Below are 13,925 nucleotides of genomic sequence, written 5' to 3'. Positions count from 1 at the left end.
TTCGTGGTAGCATGAAATGTGTAGATTGCTTTGGGACGTATAGACATTTTAACAATATTTGTTCTTCCATGAGCATGGAAAGTCTGTTTCTTTGTGTTTTCAATAAAGACATATCCGTATTTTATTTATTTAAAAACAATTTTTAATGTGTATTTCCTTTTTGAGAGAGACAGAGACAGAATGCCAGTGGGTTACGGGCAGAGCCCCCCCTCCCCAACGTGGGGCTCGAACTCACGAGCCGTGAGATCAGGACCTGAGCGGAAGTCAGACGCTTAACCGACTGAGCCCCCCAGGCGCCCCGAGACATATCCGTATTTTACAGTTTTCAGAGTACAGGTCTTTCCCCTCTTTGGTTAGGTTTATTCCTAGGTATCTTATTCTTTCTGGTGCAGTTGTAAGTGGGATTGTTTCCTTATTTTCTCTTCCTGCTGTTTCATTATCGGTATATAGAAATGCAACCGATTTCTGCACATTGATTTTGTATCCTGCGATTTTACTCAATTCATTTATCAGTTCCAGAAGTTTTTTGGTGGAGTCTTTCAGGTTTTCTATATAGAGCTGATAATCTGCATTTTATTTTTTTTTTAATTTTTTTAATGTTTATTTATTTTTGAGACAGAGAGAGACAGAGCGTGAACGGGGGAGGGTCAGAGAGGGAGACCCAGAATCCGAAGCAGGCTCCAGGCTCCGAGCCGTCAGCACAGAGCCCGACGCAGGGCTCGAACTCACAGACCGTGGGATCATGACCTGAGCCGAAGTCGGAAGCTCAACCGACTGAGCCACCCAGGCGCCCCATAATCTGCATTTTAAACAAAAGCCGTAAATGGGTCTCCTCATACTCTGAAGCCTGAAGCTATATCCCAGTCCCAGATTTACCTGTATTAGCTGTGTGACCACAAGCAAGGCACTAAACTATTATTCTCAGTGAGCTTCTGTATTGGATATTTATGAAAGAGAGTTTGTAGTCATCGGCTTGCTCAGTTTTCCCAACAAGCTGGAAAGTTGCTCAAGGACAACATCCAGGTGAGGGAATCAGGAGTCTGGTCCACTCTCTCCCTGCCTCAGTTTCTCCCCCTGGGGTGTGACGGTAACACACCCATCACAAGGCTGTCATTGCCTCCATTAGAAACAGAAAAACTAACATTCGGACAAGGACACTAAACTCATCAAAAACTCTGGGTAAAAATACAACACAAGAAAAGTCAATAGAGCTGCATTTTAGACATACCGGGTTTGAGTCTTCCCAGTCCCATCACCCATTTATCAAACACTGAGTGATTGCCGTGTAAACTCGCATGCTTCAGAGGGCACTATCGCGGGGCACCCGAGGGGCTCAGTGAGTTGAGCGTCCGACTCTTGATTGCGGCTCAGGTCATGGTCTCGTGATTCCTGGGATCGAGCCCCACATTGGGCTCTGCTCTGACAGTGCAGAGCCTGCTTGGGATTCTGTCTCTCGCCTTCTCTCTCTGCCCCTCCCCCCCGCCAAGAAATAAATAAAAACTTAAAAAAAGGCAGGATCAAGAATACAAAAAGACAGTCCTCAGAGTGGCAGATTATAATTGCAAATCGTACATCCAAACTACGTATAAAGAAGCCTTACAGCTTGATAATAAAATGACAACCCAATTCCAAACTGCAAAGGATCCAAACAGAGATATAACAGACCAATAAGCACATGAAAAGATGCTCAACTGGGGCGCCTGGGTGGCGCAGTCGGTTAAGCGTCCGACTTCAGCCAGGTCACGATCTCGCGGTCCGGGAGTTCGAGCCCCGTGTCAGGCTCTGGGCTGATGGCTCAGAGCCTGGAGCCTGTTTCCGATTCTGTGTCTCCCTCTCTCTCTGCCCCTCCCCCGTTCATGCTCTGTCTCTCTCTGTCCCAAAAATAAACGTTGAAAAAAAAATTTTTAAAAAAAGAAAAGATGCGCAACTGCATAGTCATTAGGGAAATGCGAGTCAAAATCACAATGAGATACCCCTCCACACCCACCAGGGTGACTAGGACCAAAAAGATAAAACGCGCTGGCAAAGTCGTGGAGAAATTCGAACTCCTGTCCGCGGCGGAGGGGAATGTACAGTGGCGCGGCCTCTGTGGTCGTTGCTTAAAAGATTACACACACAATTTCCGTATGATCCTGCAGTTCCACGCCTGGGCGTACCCCCAAAAGACCGGAGGTACTTGTACGCCGTGTTCGTAGTGGCTCTGTTCACAGTAGTCAAGACAGTAGTCCGGAGGCAGAAGCGAGCCAACGGTCCGTCCATGGAGAGTGGATAAACAACGTGGTGTGGACACAAAATGGAATATCGATCTCCACAAGCAGAGAAGTTCTCACGTATGCTACCACGGGGATGAACTTTGAAGACATTATGCTGCGTAAAATAAGCCAGTCGCGAAAAGACAAATATTGGAGGATTTCCTTCTACGAAGTACCTAGAGTTGACACGTTCACAGAGACAGGAGGGAGAACTGTGGTTGCCAGGGGGAGGGAGGAATCGGGGTTGGCGTGCAGCGGGTACTGAGTGTCAGTTTGGAAGGATGAGAAAGTTCTGGAGGTGGATGGCGGTGGTGACGGTCGCAGGGCAGTGTGAATTGCGGAACGCCACTGAGCCGTGCGCCTAAAAGTGGTTCAAGTGGGGGCTCAGTCCGTGGAATGTGCGACTCTTGGTCTCGGGGGTTGTGAGTTCGAACCCCACGTTCGGCATAGAGATTACTTAAAATCTTTATGGGCGCCCAGGTGGCTCAGTCGATTAAGCGTCCAGCTCTTGGTTTCGGCTCGGGTCTTGATCTCACAGTTCGTGAGTTCGAGCCCCATGTCGGGCTCTGCGCTGATGACGCAGAGCCTGCTTGGGATTCTCTCTCTCCCTCCCTCTCTCTCTCTCTGCCCCTTCCCCCCTCACAAATAAATACATAAACATTAAAAAAATGAAATCTTGGGGCTGGCTTAGTCGGGTGGCTTAGTCGGTTAAGTGTCCAACTTCGGCTCCGGTCACGATCTCACAGTTTGTGGGTTTGAGCCCCATGTCGGACTCTGTGCTCACAGCTCAGAGCCTGGAGCCTGTTTCAGATTCTGTGCCTCCCTCTCTCTCTCTCTCCCTCTCTCTCTCTCTCTCTCTTTCTCTCTCTGCCCTGCCCCCCTTGCTTATGCTCTGACTCTTTAAATAAATAAGCATTTTTTTTTTAATTTTTTTTTCAACGTTTATTTATTTTTGGGACAGAGAGAGACAGAGCATGAACGGGGGAGGGGCAGAGAGAGAGAGGGAGACACAGAATCTGAAACAGGCTCCAGGCTCTGAGCCATCAGCCCAGAGCCTGACGCGGGGCTCGAACTCCCGGACCGCGAGATCGTGACCTGGCTGAAGTCGGACGCCTAACCGACTGCGCCACCCAGGCGCCCCTAAATAAGCATTTTTTAAAAACAAATTAAAAAAAGGTTACAATGGTAAAGTGTAGATTATGCACACTTTACAACAATAAAAAAAAACCGTGTTGCAGAAACAGTGCACGCAGTATGATTCCATTTACAAATATATATGCATAAACTAAAATCCAGAACAACAGGTATCCAATGGTGGTTATCCCTGGATGGTGGCATTATGGGTGATTTTTATTTTCTTTATATCTGTATCACTTTTCTACAGTGAAATTCTTATTTTATAATAAAAGCAGCTATTTTTAAAAGCTATGTCCATAAAATGAATATTATTCAGAAATTCAGTACTAATACGTACTACAACATAGCTGAACCTTAAAAACATGCTAAGTGAGGGGCGCCTGGGTGGCGCAGTCGGTTAAGCGTCCGACTTCGGCCAGGTCACGATCTCGCGGTCCGTGAGTTCGAGCCCCGCGTCAGGCTCTGGGCTGATGGCTCAGAGCCTGGAGCCTGTTTCCGATTCTGTGTCTCCCTCTCTCTCTGCCCCTCCCCCATTCATGCTCTGTCTCTCTCTGTCCCAAAAATAAATAAACGTTGAAAAAAAAATAAAAAAAAAAATAAAAAAAAAAACATGCTAAGTGAAAGAAGGCAGTCACAAAAGACCACATATTACACAACTCCATATATTTATATTAAATTTATTTATTTATTTTTGATTGAGAATGAGTGGGGGAGGGGCCGCGCGAGAGAGGGACAGAGGATCCAAAGCGGGTTCTGTGCTGACAGCAGAGAGCCCGATACGGGGCTCGAACTCAACAAACCGCAAGATGGTGACCCGAGCCAAAACCAAGAGTCAGACACTTAACTGACTGAGCCACCCAGGCGTCCCTGTATGACTCCATTTATAAGAAATGTCCAGAATAAGTAAATCTACAGAGACAGCAGATCATTGATGGGATGGGTGCTGGGCGGGGGTGGGGAGGTAGAACTGAGAATAACTGGTAAAGGGAATACGGTTTCTTCTGGGAGTGACGAGGAGGGTCTAAAATTGTAGTGATGTTGGCACAACTCTACCAAAAACCATTGAACTGTTTAAAATTGTACCTCGTAAACAGGCGACTTGTATACGAATTCTATCTCAATAAGGCTGTTAGAAGAAAAACCTTAATTTTGGACTTTTTGGCTTTTTTTGCCATTGAAAATCTTTGGTGGTCACTTTTTACGGAATGCTTTTCTAAGCCACTTAATGGAAATGCAAAGTCAAAGACACTCTGCCGGGCAACTTTATTTGACTATTATTTTTTAAGTTTATTTCACTGGAGAGCGTGAATGGGGGAGGCGCAGAGGGAAGGAGAGAGAGAGAATCCCAAGCAGGCTCCGTGCTCAGCGCAGAGCCCAACTCAGGGCTCGATCCCACAACCCAGAGCCCCCCAGGCACCCCAAGTGTTGTTTGGTTCAAACAAAATGAAACACAACAGAGAAGGGATCATTAAAGCCATTTCCCAGGGCTGAAGTGAGCTCTGCGTGAGGCCACACAGGTAAGACAGCGGGCCCACATCCCAGCACGCAGACCAGCCCCCTGCCCCCTCTCCTGTGTCCCCTTCCCCTAAATTGTACCCAGAAGGAGCCACATGGTGTTTGCCGTGTTTCTGAGACACGACTTCTAAAGACTATGCTCAGTGGACCCCAGGGGACTTATGAAGGTCTCTGTTTCTCAGTCTGTGACATGGAGCTCGGACTAAGGAAAAACAACACTTCCTCGAAGGAATAACGTGGAATAACGCGATCTCTTCCACCAGGTACCTCGTGTAACAGACTATGAAGACGTTATGATAGGTTATCCCATAGGGAGGGAAAGTGGAAAGACCTACTCCCTCCACACACACAAACACACTGTCATTGTCCAGAATTTTCTACAGGAATCGGGGGACATCCACGAGGGGAGCCCACGAGACCACAGCGACCCAAGGAGGGGTTTCTTGTCACCACAGCTTCCAAACCGGAAGGACTGGACGGCTCAACCCAGTGGCTTTTGGATTCTAACCCAGAAGGACTATCCCTTCAGGTCACGTATGTGTCCCCGGCGTGCAAGGACACCCTCGATCAGTGAGCAAAACAAAAAAAAAGACAACTCCAGTAAACATGACTTTGTTTCTGTTGAGATCACCTTTCCCGGAACGTGTCAGGTCTCCGCTTGGCTTTTGGATAATTCTGTTCGTCCTGAGTAAACACTGACCGTATCCGTTATCCGCTGCCCCCCAGGTAGATACACCTGCTGTCACATCAGCAGGGGCGCTGGGTGGTCCTCAGCTCACTGATCTAGTAGCATGAGGATCCTACGTCTGGGTTTTCTTGTAATTCAGAGCTGAGGCTCTCTGGTCGATGTTTCTAGTAGAGTTAAGTAAAATCATGTTGCAGTACATTCGATTATCGAATTATGAGACCCCCACCCTCTTTCCAGGCAGGCTCAGGCTCAGGGCCTCTCCCCCTCCTGGTTGTCTCCACACTGGGCCTCTCCAGCAGGAGCAGATTTCTTCGAAAAAAAAGATTCTTTTTTTATTTTTTATTTATTTTATTTTTTTTTTTTTTTAAATTTTTTTTTTTCAACGTTTATTTATTTTTGGGACAGAGAGAGACAGAGCATGAACGGGGGAGGGGCAGAGAGAGAGGGAGACACAGAATCGGAAACAGGCTCCAGGCTCCGAGCCATCAGCCCAGAGCCCGACGCGGGGCTCGAACTCACGGACCGCGAGATCGTGACCTGGCTGAAGTCGACGCTTAACCGACTGCGCCACCCAGGCGCCCCAAAAGATTCTTTTTTTAATGTTTGTTTTTGAGAGAGAGAACAGAGCAGGAGCTGGGGAGGGGCAGAGAGAGAGGGAGACACAGAATCCGAAGCAGGCTCCAGCTCCGAGCTGTCAGCATAGAGCCTGACGCGGGGCTCGAACCCGCGAACCGTGAGATGATGACCTGAGCCGAAGTCTGACGCTTAACCGACGGAGCCCCCCCCAGGCGCCCCAGAAGCGCCAGATTTCTTACTGGTGCCTCAGTGCTTCCAAGAACACAACAGCAGAAGCTACCGGGAGGCTGGCACTGGCCCAGAGTCACTTCTGCCCACATCCTCTTCGTTAAGGCGAGCCACGGGTCAGCTCAGATGCCGGACGAGGGGAGTACATCCTGGGACGCACGGTTCATTGAGGGCCCTCAGTGTAACCGACTCCCACACCTCGGACAGGTGACTTTACCTCTCTAGGCCTCATTTCCTTGTGTGAAATGATGGTTATAATTCAACCTACTTGGTTGGATTGAAATGGAAAATAGAAAAGTAAGATACTTAGAGCGTCTCACGTGCTCTTAAGTGACCGGCTGGTGGTATCACCCGACGTGCAGGACTCCTGGGCGGCCTCATCGGTTCTGGGTGATTGCCCGATACGCTTATCCCCTCAGTAAATACGGCTGAAGGGAAGACAGTGATTTTTGGATCTGGATGACGCGGGCACGACATAAGGAAGCCCTCACGTTGTGTGAGCGAATATACGTTTTCAGGGAGGACACTCACATCCCACGTGTCATTATCACCACTTTGTAGCTGGACGAGCCAAGGCCCAGAAACGTCAAGTAACTTGCCCCAGATCACATCCGTTTTCATTCAAGGCACATTTATGGCGCACGTCCTAGGTACAAGGCACGGAGGACAGAAAAGGCCGTGTCTGCTGGAAGCTTCCCATCCAGTGAGCGGGACAGGAGCAAACAGAATGTGCAAACACAGGACGCAATGCCCACCGTGTGGGGTGGGGGTGTAGTTAGGGTCGGGAAAGGCTTCGGAGGGGATGATGCTGGAGTCGAAACTGAAAAGGGGGCTTCTCTAGGCCCTGCAGGTGGGATGTGGACTCCGGTGTAAGGCAAAGAGGTTTGAAAGGGCATGGGCCGTGAGTGCTGGCCTAGGATGCCTAACCAGGCCATCTGATCCCTAGTGTGCACCTGTCTAGCACCCAAAACGTCCCTCTGGGGGAAATGAGCCAAGGTCATGTAGAAATGAATGGCATAATCTGGGCACGATTCAGTTTTGCTGTGTGTGCGCAAGCAAAAATAGAAGAGAGAAGCTGTCCACTTCAGAACAAGGCTGGCCGAATGGTGTTAAAATGATCTCCTTGGGGGGGCGCCTGGGTGGCTCAGTCGGTTAAGCCTCCGACTTCAGCTCAGGTCACGATCTCGCGGTCCGTGAGTTCGAGCCCCATGTCGGGCTCTGGCCTGATGGCTCAGAGCCTGGAGCCTGCTTCCGATTCTGTGTCTCCCTCTCTCTCTGTCCCTCCCCCCGTTCATGCTCTGTCTCTCTCTGTCTCAAAAATAAATAAACGTTAAAAAAAATTAAAAAAAAAATGATCTCCTTGGTCTTTGAGACCCGCATCCCCGCTCGGTCACGCATTCGGCCAGCACGTCCTGGGTCCCGCCCCGACGCCAGGTACTTGCTTGGAGCCGAGAGAGCAAAGGTGAATCAGACGGTGCCCACGGGCCTGCAGATCACAGAACAGGGTGGAGAGGAACAGTGCCCGAGCAAACGGTCACTTCAGTCCCCAACAACACGGGCGTTTCTGCAGGACTGAAGGGCTAGATGACAGAAAGAGCTCAGAGACTGTACGTGGACAGACCTCCAAATATATCGTAGAATGAATCAAAGGTGGATTTTAAGGAATTCCTTCCAGAGGGGCGCCTGCTTAAGCGCCCGACTTCGGCTCAGGTCATGATCTCACGGTTTGCGGTTTCGAGCCCCGCGTCGGGCTCCGTGCTGACAGCTCGGAGCCCAGAGCCTGCTTCGGATTCTGGGTCTCCCTCTCTCTCTGCCCCTCCCCTCTTGCAGTCTGTCTGTCTCAAAAATAAATAAACATTAAAAAAAATTAAAAAGAAACATAAAAACTGCTAACTGGAGCGCCTGGGTGGCTCAGTTGGTTGAGCGGCCAACTTTGGCTCAGACCATGATCTCACGGTTCATGAGTTCGAGCCTCACGTGGGGCTCTGTGCTGTCAGCACGGAGCCCGCTTCAGATCCTCTGTCCCTCTGTCTGCTCCTTCCCTACTCGTGCATGCGTGCGCCCTCTTTCTGTCTCTCTCAAAATAAAAAAATAAACATTAAAAAAAAAAAAAAAAAAAAGCAGACCAGAAAGAAATGTACCAAAATGTTACTAGTAGCTCGCTTTGGTTATTTCGTTGTTATTTGGTAGTTGTTGGTTATTTTGTTTCCTTCTTTTCTGGCCCATTTGATTTTAAGCCTTAGACTATCTGCAGGCCTGTGGAAATGGTTATTTTGCATTTATATAATCGCCAGCCGTTACCATTTACAGATTACCTGCTACGCATTAGTCACTATCTAACGCTACCTACACTTTTCTCGCTTAATTCGTATAACCCATCAAGAGCAGCGGTGTTATTATCCCTCATTTTACTAACGTACCGAGAGTTTACGGAACTTTCTAGGATCGCACAGCCAGTAAACTTATGTTCCTCGTCCCAGAGTGGCTGGAATGGCTCCAGTCTGTCAACAGAACGAGCACAAGCTTTGCAAGTGCTCATTGATTAATTTAAAAATATAGGGGCACTTGAGTGGCTCAGTCGGTTGAGCGTCCAATTTCACCTCAGGTCATGATATCAACATCCATGAGTTCGAGCCCCACGTTGGGCTGTGTGCTGACAGCTTGGAGCCTGGAGCCTGCTTTGGATTCTGGGTCTCCCTCTCCCTCTGCCCCTCCCCCGCTCCTGCTATGTCTGTCTCTGTCTCTCTCTCTAAAAAATAAACATTTAAAAAAATAATACTAAGGGGCTCCTGGGTGGCTCAGTCGATTGAGCACCCACTTCAGCTCAGATCATGATCTCTTGGTTCGTGGGTTCGAGCTGCGCACTGGGCTCTGTGCTGATGGCTCGGAGCCTGGAGCTGCCTCGGATTCTGTCCCCCTCTCTGCCCTGCCCCCGCTCATGCTGTGTTGGCTCCTTGATCATGTATTGGTCCTGCTTGATCCCACCCATATTTATTGCATGGATCTTATGTGCAGGACAGAGTGCTCTCCAGAGCACTTCCAGAGAGGAGACCTACCTTGTTCTTTGGTTGCAAGCGTTCTTGGCTTTATGGTGTCACAGGCATGAGCAAACACATGGGTATTTAATAACTATTTGTGCATTCCCTGGCTCCCACCCCCGGGCCTGGAACTTGTCTTCCTCCTGTGACCTTAGCCCTTTAGCTCTAATCCTTCCCCTGGGCCTCTGTGTCCAGGAACCACGTTGCATCTCCGTTGGCCGCCAGCATTTTTGTCCTCTCAAAGTTATTCATTTCTTCCTGCATTATTCGAATTCCTCTTCTAAAGCATAATTTCTTCCCCAACGAGGTATATGGATTTTTGTCTATATTTAGTTCTTGGCTTTTTTTTTTTTTCTTTAAAGATTTTATTTGTAAGTGATCTCTACACCCAACATGGGGCTCGAACTCACAACTCTGAATGCGATCAAGAGTCGCGTGCTCAGGGCGCCTGGGTGGCTCAGTCGGTTAAGCGTCCGACTTCGGCTCAGGTCATGAATTCACGGTTCAGGAGTTCGAACCCCTCGTCGGGCTCTCTGCTGACAGCTCGGGGCCTGGAGCCTGCTTCGGATTCTGGGCCTCCCTCCCCTCAGTTTCTCCCCTGCTCACACTCTGTCTCTCTCTCAAAATAAATAAAGATTAAGAAAAAAAAAAAAAGTCACATGCTCCACTGCCAGCCGGGCACCCTGGCTATTTTTTAAATTAAAAAAATTTTGGGGCGCCTGGGTGGCGCAGTCGGTTAAGCGTCCGACTTCAGCCAGGTCACGATCTCGCGGTCCGGGAGTTCGAGCCCCGCATCAGGCTCTGGGCTGATGGCTCAGAGCCTGGAGCCCGTTTCCGATTCTGTGTCTCCCTCTCTCTGCCCCTCCCCCGTTCATGCTCTGTCTCTCTCTGTCCCAAAAATAAATAAATGTTGAAAAAAAAATTCTTTAAATTAAAAAAATTTTAATTTCTTTAAAGTAAGCTCTATGCACAACGTGGGGCTTGAACACATGACCCCGAGATCAGGAGTCTCATGCTCCACCAGTGAGCCACCCAGGCTGCCGCTAGCTCTGGCTTTTTATTCCCCTCTCGTCCTCTGTTCTCATGTTGTATTTTCTTCTTCTTCTTCTTTAATGTTTATTTATTTTTTAGAGACAGAGGGCAAGTGGGGGAGGGGGAGAGATGGGGGGGGACAGAGGATCTGAAGCGGTCTCTATGCTGACAGAAGCGAGCCCAATGCGCTCATGAACTTCGAGACAGCGACCTGAGCCGGAGTCAGACGCTTAACCGACAGAGCCACCCAGGCGCCCCGTCCGTTGATTCTCTCCTTGACTTATTCCCTGTTTCAGCAAACATTTATTGGGATCCCACGATGTGCAGGAGATGAGGAGTCACCGAGCGCTACTGGGGAATGAGGAGAACTTATAGGTCAGATAAAATAGAAGAAGTACACTCCTCTGGGTACTGGGTAGACACAACCCCGAGTCGTGGAGCTTGATTAGGGAAGAGCAAGCTGGATTTTCAGCCCTCATTCATCCCCCTGGCTGGGCATCCCCCTTGTGCGGTGTACAAACTCATTAACCGTACATGGAGGCCCGAGGAATAAAGATAAACAGAACGTGGGTCCTGACTGCTGGGATCTCAGTCTGCAATGGAGAAACACACAGGCAGGCATACCCACTGTTTTTGATGGTTTATCAAGTTTATCAGAGGTGGCCAAAGAGCACGAGGCATCTGCAAGTAATTGTTATGGGGGCACCTGCGTGGCTCAGTAGGTTGAGCATCTGACTTTGGCTCAGGTCACGATCTCATGATTCATGAGTTAGAGCCCCACATCGAGCTCACTGCTGTCACTGCAGACCCTGCTCCGGATCCTCTGCCCCCCCCCCCCCCGCCCCTCTCCTGCTCGCAGCCTCTCTCTCTCAAAAATAAACATCGGGGCGCCTGGGTGGCTCAGTCGTTAAGCGTCCCACTTCAGCTCGGGTCATGATCTCACGGTTCCTGAGTTCCAGCCCCATGTCGAGCTCTGTGCTGACAGCTCAGAGCCTGGAGCCTGCTTCGGATTCTGTGTCTCCCTCTCTCTCTCTCTCTCTCTCAAAAATAAATAAACAAATACAAAACAAACACTTAAAACAATACTACCTTGTTATGGCTTTTTGGGAGAGACAAACGCTTTTAATTTGGTCAGTTTCTAAGTAGGAGAGTGTATGTGCACACTCTTAGATGATGCCGTCCCGCATAGCACTAACTCACTGTAAAGTTACTTGTCTTTAGAAACGTTTTTCTTGGGGCGCCTGGGTGGCTCAGTTGGTTAAGTGACCGACTTCGGCTCAGGTCATGATCTTGCAGTTTGTGAGTTCGAGCCCGGCGTCCAGCTCTGTGTTGACAGCTCAGAGCCTGGATCCTACTTCAGATCCTGTGTCTCCCCCTGTCTCTACCCCTCCCCTGCTCACGCTCTGTGTCTCTGTCTCTCAATAATAAATAAATGTTAAAAAAAAAAAAGAAACGTTTTTCTTTTAAATCACAGCCCCCACCTCCCAAACTTGCACAGTATTTTTGTCGTAACCTTCCTTCCCCTGCTCGGAGAGTGCCCACCAGGCGGGCACGGTGAGCCAATGAGAGCGGGCTGAGCCGTACCACCTGAGCCAATGAGAGTGGGCCGTGCAGTGAGCCAATGAGAGCGGGCCGAACTGTGCCACCTGAGCCAATGAGAGCGGGCCGTGCAGTTAGCCAGTGAGAGTGGGGCGGGCCGTGCCACCTGAGCCAATGAGCGCCAGCAGGCACCTCCTACTGCACGAGCTCTCGGCCAATGAAAATCCCGCATCCACCTGGTTGCGCGCGTTCTGGGAAGAGGTTCGTTGCCCTGTGGTTTCTCCTGCGTCTGTTTTGTTTCTGAGCCACGGTGGCCGGCTTTGGAAGTAGTGGGGCCGGACCTGTTTCAAAGGAGCCAAGGGAAGTATCCTGTTGGATTTCACGGACACTAAAGGGGCCTTGAAGGAAACAGTCCAGGAAAGGCAGATCAACAGGTGAGTAGGGATTGGGGTGGGGGGAGGGAGAAGAGAGAGAGGGGGAGGAGGGCACAGAGAAGCTTAAGTTTTGATAGGGCTCCAGGAACTGGTAAGGAAACCTGAAAAAACTGGTCAGCCTCAGGGCCGGGAGCTCAGGCAGCAGACTTTGGCTCGGTTCAGTACAGCCGCATTTTTTAACGGTGAACGGAGTGACCTTAGGAGGCAGTGGACTATTCAAGCACCGCGAGGCTGACCAGCGCTCAGGCGTGTTGTGCAAAGGATTTTTACACTGGCAGGGAGGCTGGCCCAGATCGGGGTTCTTAAACAAGGTTTGGGGTCAGGTGCCTCCTGAGAAGCTGAAGAAACGTGAGGACGCTTCTTTTCCTTTGAACAGCTCATGTGCCCGCTGACTTGATTATTTATGGCAGCACAATAAACACCCCCAAGAACTTTGTGCACGTTATACATTGTATCAAGTGTGTATTATAAATTTTACTTATCGTGTAGAGTCTATGAGTTCACCGTTTCTGTGGGTCAGGGATTCTGAAGCAGCTTAACTGGGTGATTGTGGCTCATGACTTGATTCACAGGGAAGATGAGGCTTTGACCGTGGCTGCAGTCATCTGATGCAGTGGCTTTGTCCCCCCAGGGGACATTTGTGACTGTCACCAAAGGCAGTGTACGTATGCCCTTGGCATCAGTGAGTGGAGGCCAGGAATGCTGTTAACGGCCCCCGCTCCGTTACAAAAATTATCCAGCCCCAAATGTTCATAGTGTCAAGGTTGAGAAGCCTTATTTCATTTCAGTCCCTTAATTTATTTGCTTTCCATTTCATTAAATACGAGCTCTTTCCAAGATGGTGATTCCGAGAGGGTTTCTCGGAATGACAAAGAACAGGCTATATTTAAACATTTGACTTAGGTCTTTTTAAAGATTTTCTATAAAATCATTTCTTCCTTTTCCTTCTTCTTCCTCGTCTTCTTTTTTTTAAGATTTTATCTTTAAGTAATCTCCACACCCAATGTGGGGCTCGAACTCGCAACCCCAAGATCAAGAGTCACATGCTCCACCGACTGAGCCAGCCAGGCACCCCTGAAATCATTTCTCGAAACGATTTTCTCTTCGAAACGGAGAAGGAAGTGCTTACAGGCTTCAGGATGTAAAATGGCTTTCTCAGTCCGGTAGCTCCGTAGATCAAGGGGGGAAAACTCTTAAGACAGGTGGTTCCTTGCCCTTGAAATGCCTCAGCTGAGCACCTGGGGCAGAATATCAACGGAGCCAAGGTGTTTAAAAACTGGGGCCCGGGGCCCGAGCGGCTCAGTCGAAGCATCGGGCTCTCCGTTTCGGCTCAGGTCATGATCTCACGGTTCCTGAGTTCGAGCCCCGCGTCAGTCGGCACAGAGCCTGCTTGGGATTCTGTCAAAATAAGTAAATAAACATTCAAAATCAAACCCAACCAAACTGGGTCCGGGCGTCTGTCCTGGCCCGGAAGAGGTGCCGGGTT

This window comes from Lynx rufus, unplaced genomic scaffold (genome assembly GCF_022079265.1).
Source record: "Lynx rufus isolate CCGP_SWC_20201006 ecotype Redwood Valley unplaced genomic scaffold, mLynRuf1.p SCAF_15, whole genome shotgun sequence".
NCBI lineage: Eukaryota > Metazoa > Chordata > Mammalia > Carnivora > Felidae > Lynx > Lynx rufus.
This window is presented reverse-complemented; position numbering follows the sequence as displayed.